This window comes from Acomys minous (assembly GCF_964271855.1).
Source record: "Acomys minous genome assembly, chromosome: 1".
Taxonomy (NCBI): Eukaryota; Metazoa; Chordata; class Mammalia; order Rodentia; family Muridae; genus Acomys; species Acomys minous.
Genome location: NC_140483.1, coordinates 172,663,932 through 172,676,363, shown reverse-complemented (window position 1 = coordinate 172,676,363; position 12,432 = coordinate 172,663,932).

Sequence of the window (12,432 nt, the reverse complement as noted above, 5' to 3'; positions counted from 1 at the left end):
TGAGATAATGCCTAATACTCAAGTATAAAAAAGCAGTTTCCAATTATTCAAGTGTTCAGGGTGTTTGGTGGCCAGCTCAGCCCACAACTCACAGTAATACTAGTGCTTTCCTCATGTAAGCAGTCAAGCTCCCAATGGGAGAGCTCCCTACGCATCACCCATCTCATAGGTGTTGACCATGCACTCTAAATCAAGACTTGATAACGAGAATGGGTGTGTTCCATCCGTCAAGGGCACTATTAAATGAAGCCGGCTTGCTCTCTTTTTAAGCCAGACTCTTCAAATCTAATTCTTTCATCTGTTTGGGGAGGAGAGCGATGGAAGACAATAGAAGAGAAAAATATGTATTTGAACCTTTATTTCATTTGCCCTGTATTTCATCATGACAAGAAACATCGCTAATGAAAGATATTGTAGTTTTTGGGCACTTAAAATACAGTATTGCTTACAAACCCGCACTAGTTAGACAAGAGCTGAAGAGTCAGGCTAGTTCTCTAAGACTGCAGAGTCATCAGGGAAGCTGCCAGACAGTGCAGATGAACAAATCCATGTGAATGCTGCTCTAGGCTGACCAATTACCCATGCAGCATCAATTATATTAGCGTGCAAGGGCAATTGGAGGGAAAATTGGACCCTGTGGACATCCAGCTGAGCAAACAGCACTGAGGAAGGATAGAGGATATGTGCTTGGGAAAAAAAAAACCCAACATCCAAACTTACTTATAAAAATATTTGTCTCAGTCACAGCACATTCTTTGTGTGGCTTCTCATGTCTAGTGCTTTTCAAATTAGTCTTTGTCCACCAGTGAGCAATGCCTTCTCTTCAAGATCAGACACTCACATTTTAACAACTTGTTATGTAAAAATATCAGAACATTCTGGACAGGGAAGTTGGAATACACACATCCAGGCATTCAGATGGCACCTTGTCTAGTCACGTGACTCCCTGTCAGCCTAACTCTGGCACCGCCTACATATTTACCTGGCACTGAAATTCATAATGCCTTTAAGCAAGATATGTTCCCTGGATCTGATTTGATGAGTATTGACAAAAGAAATGAATATTTGAGGGTTTTATAATGTGGATGCTTTCTGAGTCCCTGTGGGAAGTCAGTCGAGCAACTTTGTATTTTCCTGTCCTTTGTAAGCTACTATGGCACTTTTTTTTGGAGGGTTTGACCATTTGTTATAACTTGACATCTAGCTTGGTTGTTGAGTGTTCAAAGTTATTTCAGATAGCCTCAACATGGAATAAGACCCTTCGTGTGGAAAATAGACAATGCATTTCAGGTAGTACTATGGAATGTGCTCATGTTTGTCATTTACTTTCATTGTGTATTGTCCAAATGTGGAAGTTTCTGGCAGTGTGACATCACTCTAACAGGGGTGCCCATGAGTCCGCTTTCTGCCACCAGACTCATAGCCTTTTCCCTTCTTAGAAATAATTACTGTCTTAAATTTGGAATGTAATATTTCCACTCATGTATGTGTACTTATGGGTATAGATGGAAAATATTCTGTTTGATCACTTTTTAAAACTTGCATAAATCTTTTAAAGCAGTTTCCACCCCCTTTTTAGTTATTTTCTCCTTAGCACTACCCTTTAGAACAAACTGTGGAAAAATGGCCAGGATCCCTAGGCTTCCCCGGGCCTTGGGGGAATTGCCTTTCTGCAGTCATTTTCTCATAGAAGATTGGTCTTCAAAATGCTCAGACAGTTTCTTACTCCAGCTAACATGTGCATCTTCCATCTCACCCCTTCACCAACTCCTGACCTTGTGCAAATATTTTTCCAACTTGTTTCATATCTGTATTTTCACCCCTTTCCAAATTATTTGCCAATCCAATCATTTGCTAGGAATCTGGTGTCATTTTCTGAATGAAAGAAAGAATCTGGAGACAGAGAGAGAGAGAGAGAGAGAGAGAGAGAGAGAGAGAGAGAGAGAGAGAGAGAGAATGAGAATGCTAATACAAACATGCTTCTAAGAATTAAATAATCCATGGTAGAGATTTTCTAAAGGACAAAAGCCAAGGCACAAAGGTGCTGACATGAAGGCAGATGAAGCATGCCGCTCTCTCGGATCTTGCTGGAACAGAGCTGCACCCTATGGATGTGCTGAAGCCTGGGCTCTGCTTGTTTCTCAATAGCTGCAATTTCTTTTCAGTCTTGCTGTTGGATTGAAGTTTGTGAAATCCTCAGGAATTTGTCACTGTTGCTGGTGGCTCTGGGCTTGCCTGTTCTGTTTATCTGGGAAATCAGGATCAGCTTGATGAGGTATATACTTCACTTGAGGGCATACTAATGAGCTCTGGGTTTTCCTACATGAAAGGAATTGGATCCAAATATTTTGTGATCAAATTTTCTTGCTACCAGGGATTCATAGGAAAAAAAAACACTAACAGAGAGAATATGATACCAAAATAGTGTTGTGGGATCTGGGAAGATGGCTCAGTGGAAAGAATACTTCATATGAAAGCAAGAAGACCCAAATTCAAATCCTGAACATGGCTGGCTATATGTGTCTGTATGCTCTGTTTTGGTGGAGGCAGAGGCAGGCAGATCCTGGGAGTTTCTAGCCGGCCAGCCTCACTGAAATAATGAACTTCAGGTTCGATGACAAACCCTGTTTCAAAAAAAATAACCAATTAAAGATGCTTGACTCTTCCATGTGTGCACCCATGCACATGTGCACATACCTGTCCTGATGAGTACATACAACACACACACACACACACACACACACACACACACACACAGTTTTCTCAATATTATTTTCCACATCTGACCCCTGTTACCTGTATCTTTGACATTAAAATATTATAATTTAATTTTTTCATCATTATTGTTAAGATGTTCCTGGAGCATTTTGTAATGAGAATTTAAAAAAAAAACATAGAAATGCTATGTGGATATGTTTTTGTTTTAATTCCAGATGTAGGATATGGGGCTGTATCAAATTGTTCACAGCAGCTAGATTCATCTCATGCTCTGGCGGGAGCATGATTTTGCCAGCTGAGGATAGTTTATATTTGGAATTCTGAGGAGTCTTCAGTGGGTGTATAACACCAGAGCCCCAAGAGGCAGTTGTTGCTCCCTTGCTGCTGCTGCTGCCCCTGTTCGTTCCTGCTGCTGTTGCTGTTGCTGTTGCTGTTGCTGTTGCTGTTGCTGTTGCTGTTGCTGTTTGCTGTTTGCTGCTCTTGCTGGTTGATGGATTGCTGGTTGGAGATGTCCTGACAATAAAGGTCAAATTTGCCCCCAAGGAACTCAAAGTCACTAATCAACAGGAAGTAGTCTAATGATATCAATCTCCCCTTCCCCTTTTACCCTTCTTTCTCTCCCATCTAGGGTTGGGGGGTTGTGTAGGTAGGAAGGAAAGAGAACCCAATAAAATAGCCAAAAAGTCCAGCTACAGCATTTTATCTACATTTTTGTAATTGTAATCCGTATATAAAAGTGATATCATTAGTTCTTTCCCATCTGTAAAAGTGTTTCATGTTATACCCCAGTTTCAAAAATTTTATGACTATAACTTAGAGTTTAGGTAATGGTTTTATATATTGCATCTTGAAACCTCTTGAGATATAGTTTAAATAAAATGAAGTGTCTGCTTTAAGTACACATCCAGTGAACTTTAGAAATATATACATCTAGAGTTATAGTCAGCTGCCTTAGACCCCAAGATCATACCAGAGACATTAATCTGCTTAGTGTCATTTAGGACAGTTGGCTTGTTCCAGAATTTTACAGAAATAAAATTATATGGCATGTTTCCATTATTGTCCTAGTAGCTTCTAGTCAGAAACTGTTCTTGAAGTTCACTCATTCTGCATCAACTTGTTCCTTTTGTTGCTGCATGGTTTTTCATCACAGAACAACTCAATTTCTTATCCACTAATTATAAACATTTGCTTTACAGTTTTTCTATTGTCAGTGAAATCGCCATGAGCATGAATGTTTTTATGAAGGCATGTTTTTAATTCACGTGAAATGATGCTTCACAGTACAAACGCCACATTACCAGCGTGTGTTTAACCTTGTAAGAAGCTGCCATGGTTTCCCAGAGCGATTGTACCATTTGACAGTTCTACCAGCTCTTTGGGGGGTCTACAGTGGCCTAACATCCACCCCAAACTTGGTGTCTGTGTCTTTTACATCTTTGGCAACTTAGCGAGTTGTGGATTTAATTTTTAAAAATTTTGTTAAACTTGTGTGTGAGCATGGATTTGTGTGTCCATGTGTGGTGTGTTGGGGAGGAGTGGTTTAGAGGACAGTTTTCAAGGATACAGTCTCTTCTTCTACCACGTATGGACTGGGATTGAAATCATGTCATCAGGCTCAGCAGCAAGCACCTTTACCCACTGAGCCATTTCAATGGAACTGATTTTAACGTGAATTTACAGATAGCAAGTGATGTTGAGACTCTTTTATATGCATATTGACTGATTTTACTTTTTAAAAAGATGTCTTTTCAATTTTTTAAAAATGTGGCTATATTTTATGGGATTGTCTCCTTACTGAGTTGAAGGTGTAGGAAGTAGATCCTCGATAGCTTGCTTTGGCTGTTTATACTTTCTCGTAGCTTGGGTTAATTTTTTTTTTTTTCGGGAAAGATGGCTCAACAGTTAAAGGACTTACTGCTTTTGCAGAGGAGCTGGGTTTGGTTCCCAACCCTTGCGTGGTGCTCACAACTATCTGTAATTCCAGCAGATCCAACACGTTTGTGTGACCTCCATGGCCACTGTGTGGACTCTCTATGGTGCACTTACATGCAGGCAAAACACTCACACACATTAAACAAACAAGCAAGCAAACAAATACATGTTGTCAATGTGTAGCTGTTCAAGCATCACCAAGGCCCAGTTTTAGAACATTCTACACCTGGAAAACATCCTCACTCCCAGGTAACAGCACTGATCTGTTGGTTTGTGCGCTCTCTCTCTTCTCTCTCTCTCTCTCTCTCTCTCTCTCTCTCTCTCTCTCTCTCTCTCTCTGTCTCTCTCTCTGCCTCTCTCTCTCTCTCTCTCTCTCTCTCTCTCTCTCTCTCTCTCTCTCTCTCTCTTTATTTTTATATTTATTTATTTATTTTGGTCTTTTAAGTCACAGTTTCTCTGTGTAGCCTTGACTGTCCTAGACCAGGCTGATCTCAAACTCACAGAGATCCACCTACCTCTGCCTCCCAAAGTGCTGGGATTAAAGGCATATGCTGAGTGAGCTGTTGGCTTTCTATAGGCTTGGTTTTCTAGGGAGACACTGGAGCTGGAGCTGTATGCTCTTGGGCTCATATATCTACTTTCCTTCACTTAACAAAATACAGCATGTATGGGTCACATACCCCTGTGCTCTTCCTGTTGACAGGACGTGCCCTTCCATGCATCCATCCATCCATCCATCCATCCATCCACCCATCTAGCAGGACAGGCAAGGGGTATTGGTTGCTTTCATCTGGGGCTGTCATGAGTAATGCTGCCCTTGGCAGTTGCACCAAGAGTATAGTGTGTCTTATTCCTCTGTAGTAGGTACACAGGAGGGGAACTCTGTCTTGAGTTTTTTTTGTTTTTTGGGTTTTTTTTTAGTTTTTAAAATTAATTTATTCAGATTACATCTCAATTATTATCCCATCACTTGTATCCTCCAGTTCCTCCCTCCCTCCTGCTTTCACCCTTTCTCCTCCCCTAGGTCTATGACCGAGGGGGACCTCCTCCCCCATTATATGGTCTTAGGCTATTAAGTCTCATCTTGGTAGCCTGATTATTCTTTCTTTGAGTGTCACCAGGCCTCCCTATCAAGGGGAAGTGGTCAAAGTCTTCACTTACCAGGAGATTGTGATAGATGTGAGGACATCCTACTGGGACTCTAAGTAAGACAAATATAGGAGAATGGGGAAATAGAAGGATCCAGAGGGTCCTAGAAACCTAGAAGAACATTATGATGTGTGGATCTGGGTCCAGGGGGGTCTGCTCAAACTACTGCACTAACCAAGGACTATACAAGCAGTAAACATCAAACCCCTACTCTGATCTAGCCAATGGACAGGACATTCTCCACAGTTATGTGGAGAGTGGGGACTGACTCTGAAATGAACTCTGGTGCCCCATATATGTCTTGAATTTTACATTTACATTTTAAGCAATTGCCCAACTAGTTTGGCTCCTAAAGTGGTTGTGACACTTTATAGGCCTACCAGCAATGTTAAAGAACTTTTGTATCTGCAATAATGCTGGTATTGTCTTTTTACTACTGGCATTCTAGTGACCCTAAACTATTTCTATGGTTTTAACTTTTGGTTCTTAACATTGTTAATTATCCTGAACTTTCTTCTCAGTGCTGGCGATCAAACCTTAACATGTGTTAGACAAGCTCCTCACCATTGACCTACACCCCAGCCCTGCTCACACACTTATTAGTTTGCTTGTTTAATTATTTAAGTATTGTGTATGCATATGGGTGCATGAGTGGCGCATGTGTGTGTGTGTTCACATACATACACACACACACACACACACACACACACACACACACACACGGCAGAGGACCACTTACAGGAGTTGGTTCTCTCCCTCCACCATGTGACTCCCAGGCTGGGAGATAAGTGCCTTTACTTACTGTGTGCCTCACTAGTCCCCTTTGCATATCATCTTTGAAAATTGTTTATTCAAATCTTTGATCTGTTTATTAAATTGAGCCTTTTCTCTACTATTAGTATAAGGAGTCTTTGTAAATCCCAGAGTAAGATACATATCAGATATATCTTTCTAATCTGTGGCAGCTTTTCATTTTCTTAGTGAAACCTTGTATAAACACAAAAATTTTAATTTCAGTTAATTCCATTTTGTTAAGCCATCATGGTTTTGGTGTCTGCCTATCTAAGGGCATGATTGATTTTCATCCAAGATCTTATAGTTTCAGGTCTCACAGTCAGGTTTATGACACATTTTAAGACACTCTTTTTTTCTCATTGATGGAGTGTGAACCCAGGGCATTAGGCATAAGTTCATGTTAGGCAGGCCTATACTGCTGAGCCACATGCCCAGCCCATGAGCTAAGTGTTATGTTTGAGAATGGATCTAACTTTATTTTGTTTTATACAATGAAGACCTTGTTCACACCAGACAAATGTTTTACCAGTGAGCTTCCCATCCCCTTAGCTCTCTACCCTGCCCTTAAGAGATAAAATTCACACTCAAAGACATAGAAAAGTTGAACATACAATAATTAAAATAATATGCAGGCAGCAATCAATAGCTGGAGTAGCATCTTCATAACATGGATTTTAGACGAAGAAAAATAAGCAAAGACAGGAAACACACTGCACATGGTACACTTGGAGACAGTGATGTCTAATTTTCATGTGCTATGAAGGATTATCCCAAGTGAAGTTTACTTCTTGCTACTTCGGTTTTCGTAATGATGAGCAGGACTGTGGTTCAGAATACATACTGAGGTCATCTGCTAATTTGAGTCTGGGCCTGTGGACAGTGGTTTTGGAATTGCTGATTTGTGACATTCACATTTAATATAATTGTCTGGATGGCTGTGTTTGACTCTACTATCTTGCTAATTGTTTGCCATCTGTCACATACCTTACACTACTTTGGTTGCTATCACAAAATAGTTCAGATCCGGCCTTAGAAAGAATAAGTTCTGGGCATGAAAGAAAGATGATGGTAGCTTTGGTATCTGGTGAGGGATTTCTGGCTATACCTTCACATCCAGGTGGCAAATACTATGTTCTCACATGACCCAAGACAGGAGAGCAGGGGAGCATGGATTTCCTCTCCCAACCCCAACCTTTGTGTAGACCATCCATAGACCTTCCTAGCCTGATCACTTCCTACAGGTCCTTACCCTTTATACTGTTGCATTAAAGATTAACTTTAAAAATTTTAAACTATTTATTTATTTGTGCTTTATGCATACAAGTATTTTGTCTGCATGTGTGTATGTGCACCATGTGTGTCTGGTGTCTGAGAAGACCAGAAGAGTATCTTATTCCCTAGACCTGGTGTTAGAAAGGCTTGTGGTTGACATATGGGTTCTGGGAATCAGACATGGATTTTTTTGTGTGAAAGCCATCTGTAGAGCCATCTCTCTAGCCTCTGTGATACTATTTTTATACATATTTTATCATAATTTATTTACATTACATCTCAATTGTAATCCCCTTGCTCTTATCTCCCCGTTCCTACCCTCCTTCCTTTTCCTGCCCTATTCCCCTCCCCTCTACCTTTGACAGGTGGGGCCCTCCTCCCTGATCATCTGACCACAGCCTATCAGGTCTCATATGGATAGCCTATATCACCTTCCTTTGTTTGTCCTCAAGGCCTCCCTGCCAAGGGGACATGGTCAAACCTCAGGCACCAGAGTTCATGTCAGAGACAATCCCCGACTCTCCTCTCCTGGAGAATGAGCTGTCCATTGGTTACATCTGAACAAGGGTCTAGGTTCTCTGCTTGCAGTGTCCTTGAGTGGTGCATCAGTTTGTGCAGGCTTCCATATGTAAATCTGTTACAAGAAAAAGTGGGGAAGACCCTTGAACTCATTGGTACAGGAGGCAACTTCCTGAACAGAACACCAAGAGCTTAGGCTCTAAGATCAGTAATTAATAAACGAGATCTCATGAAGCTGAGAAGCTTCTGTAAGGCAAAAGACACTGTCAACAGAACAAACAACAGCCTACAGACTGGGAGATCTTCACCAACCCTACATCTGACAAAAGGCTAAAATCCAAAATATATAAAGAACTCAAGAAATTAAACACCACCAAACCAAATAACCCAATTATAAAATGGGGTACAGAACTAAACAGAGAATTCTCAATATTGAATGGCCGAGAAACACTTAAAGAAATGCTCAACATCCTTAGTCATCAGGGAAATGCAAATCAAAATGACTCTGAGATTTCTTACTCCTACCTACCAGAATGGCTAAGATAAAAAACTCAAGCACATGCTGGTGAGAATGCAGAGAAAGTGAACACTCCTTTGTTGCTGGTGGGAGTGCAAACTTGTACAACCACCTTGGAAATCAATCTGGCTCTTTCTCAGAAAATTGGGAATAGTGCTACCTAAAGACCCAGCTATGCTACTCCTGGGCATATACCCAAAAGATACTCCAACATAGAACAAGGAAATTTGCACAACTATGTTCTTAGAAGGCTTATTTCGAATAGTCAGAATCTGTAAACAATCTAGATGTCCCTCAACTGAAGAATGGATAAAGAAACTGGTACATTTACACAATGGAATACTATTCAGCTATCAAAAACAAGGGAATCTTGAAATTTGCTTGCAAATGGATGGAACTAGGAAGAATCATCCTGAGTGAGGTAACCCAGATCCAGAAAGACACACATAGTAGATACTCACTTATAAGTAGATATTAGATGTCTTCTGAGAGACTCCACCCAGTGCGGGATTGGGACAGAAACTGAGACTCTTGGCTAAGAGGTGAAAGTTGTATGGGAGAGATGGGAGGCATGAGTCGGGATGGGGCTGGTTGTCAGGAGCTCCACAAGGAGACTACTAAAGACTAAGTTTGAATATGGACTGGGTGGTCGCAGACATTCAAACTAGAGCATCCCATTTATTGTCCATTCCCTTCCCTGTAGATGGTGGTTTCGTACATTTGTTGACCCCCACTTCATCCCTGCTGATTTCTAGTTTTTCCTAGACTGGCTGTCTGCCCTGCAGTGTCTGGTGTTGCCCCCCTGCCCCTTCTGTTCTCTGTGTGCTGGTGATGCCCATGCTGTAAGCCTAGCAACACTTGCTTATTTGCTTTCACTCGCCAAGTACCCTTCAGGTAGGAAAAGCATCTTTGAGGTTTTCCGAACCCTTACTATTTCTGGCCATCTTCATTTTTGTTCCCCTTGGATCTATTTTCCATGTGGTGTCTTTTTCCTTCTGTCAGAACTTTCTTTTACCACTTTGCGATAATTCCTGGAGCAACTGTTTGTATACAAAGGCTTTCTTTCACCCTTGTTTCTGGAGGAGTATTCAGCTGAAGATAAACTTCTAGGCTTGTGGACTGTTTGCTCCCTCCACTCAACCCCTTCCATTCTATTGTTTTCTCTTCTAGTACCTATTTTCTAGAACAAAGTCTGTTCTTTTAAAAAAAAATTTATTAATTATGTATACAGTGATATGCCTGCATGTACACATGTAGGCCAGAAGAGAGCACCAGATCTCACTATAGATGGTTGTGAGCCACCATGTGGTTGCTGGGAATTGAACTCAGGACCTTTGGAAGAACAGACAGTGCTCTTAACCTCTGAGCCATCTCTCCAGGCCCCAAGTCTGTTCTATCTTTGTTTCTTTTCTTTTACTCACTATGTTTCTTTTGCTCAGTGTGTTTCTTTTCAGTGTTTTAGAAATGACACCTTTTCCTCCAGGTTTTTAGCAGTTTCACTGTTGGGGGGTGGTTCCCGTGGGTTTCTCCTGCTTAGGGCTATGTACGTGAGGTTTACTCACTCTAGATTTGGAAACATTTGGTCATTATGTCTTCAAATATGTTATCTACAGCCTCACTTTAAAAATGTGTCACTTTGTGTTTGTGAGTGTTCTATATCAGAAACATAGAAAGGCATGTTTGGGTTTGTTATTGAATAGCGAGCCCACAAGGTTAGGTGGCTTGAATGGTAGCAATTGGCCAGAAGGTTCTATGTCCATGGAAACAAGGTCAGGGCCAGCATGAGTTCTTTGATCCCAGTCTTAATCACTAATTCCCTTATCACATATTACACATCATACATAAATGTGTATATATCTATGTATATGTCTATGTAGACTGTACAGTGACTACAAAGGGTTAAAGAGGCAAGGAGATTGGAGAAGTCTCAGGAGCAGGCTGATAGAAATGTGAATAGGGTCTTTGTTGGTGTGATGAGTCCAGCTGCAGAGGTGACAGGAGAAGGTGGCTGCAGATAAAGGCACAGGTGGACAGCAGTGGCACGTTCACGTGGGTGAACAAGATGGTGGCTAGGTAGCAGTTGACTAGGCCTCATCAAGAACACAGAACAAGCCAGGGTAAAGCCCCTGGGATGGTCAGGAGTTTTCTGCCGGTCAGCCTCAGGGAATCAGATGACAGACCTGTGGGGGCCATCACAGGGCTAGGGCTCAACGTTATTACGTACAGGTAAGGGAGTCAAACCCTTTTCTCTGTCTGGACTAACTCCACCTCCCCCCCCCCCCCCTGTCTCGTGTGTCCAGTAAGTTCTTGGGCCTGTTTTCTTGATGTGATTTAATGTGACCATGTGTCCCTGCAGGTGTCAACTCAGTTTTTAGCATGCCATCCTGTCTGCTGCCAGCAATGTCATTCATCACTCTGTGCGGCATGGGTAGGTCCACAGAGGGGGCGCCAGTCTCGTGCCCACTCAAGTGCACTCTTCAACCCTCAAAATGAGTCAGACCTTGATTGTAAAATGAGTCTCTCAGTCCAAGGGAAAAAGACTCTACCATTTTACATCATATGGAGTAATTTATAGGAATACACAGCCTGCTGCTACTGTCGCAGCTTAAGGAAGTTCACAGGTTTCTTTTTCTTTTTGTCTGAACAGGTTTCTATGTTTCTGGTGCGGATCAATTCTGCGAGCCATCTACACAGTGAGCTGTGAATTTTAGGTACTAGAGATTTTTATTATCCCTAGAACCTGAATTCGGTTCTCCCATCTCCGTTCACTGTTTGCATGCTTTCCTCCAAACACTTAGACCACTGACTCTCAACCTTCCCGGTGCTACGACCCCTTAATACAGTTCCTCGTGTTGTGATGACCCCCCCCAACCATAAAACTATTTTTTTGTTGCTACTTCATAACTATAATTTTTGCTACTGTTATGAATTGAAATGTAAATATATGCTATGCGGGGGTGGGGGGTGGGGGGGGTCGGTCTCGACCCACAGGTTGAGAACCACGCCCCAAAGGCCTCTGTGTTAAAGGCTTGGTCTCCAAGAAGGCGCTGTTGGAAAGTGGTCTTTGGTGGAACTTGTTGGGTTATAAAATGCAAATTGTGAATGGGGTCAGAGAGTTCCAGGCGCTTCTTCCTCTTCTGCTTCCTGACTACAGATTGGGTGATTTTGGACGGTACCTAACTTCCTCCCTGACGTGCTGCCCTCCCTCAAAGCAACAGGGCCAGCCTGTTGTGAAACAGACCCTTGAAAACTGAGGGGGGATAGACCTTCTCCTTGGAAGTCCATTTTGACAGAACCCCAGAGCACTGGTAGGAGGCTGCCACAACCTCTGTTGTCCACCAAGTCATGGAAAATTCTTGTGCCCTTTCAGGAAAACAATAGAGATGTAAGTGGCCTGACAACCCCCTCACCCTCAAACCCGACACCTCTTGCCATGGACTTTTCCAAGCTTTTTGTCTGACCTTATGTTCACCAGCTTTGAGAGGCTGTGGTCATTAAGTTCTTGTTTAATTAGGGGGGTTATGCTG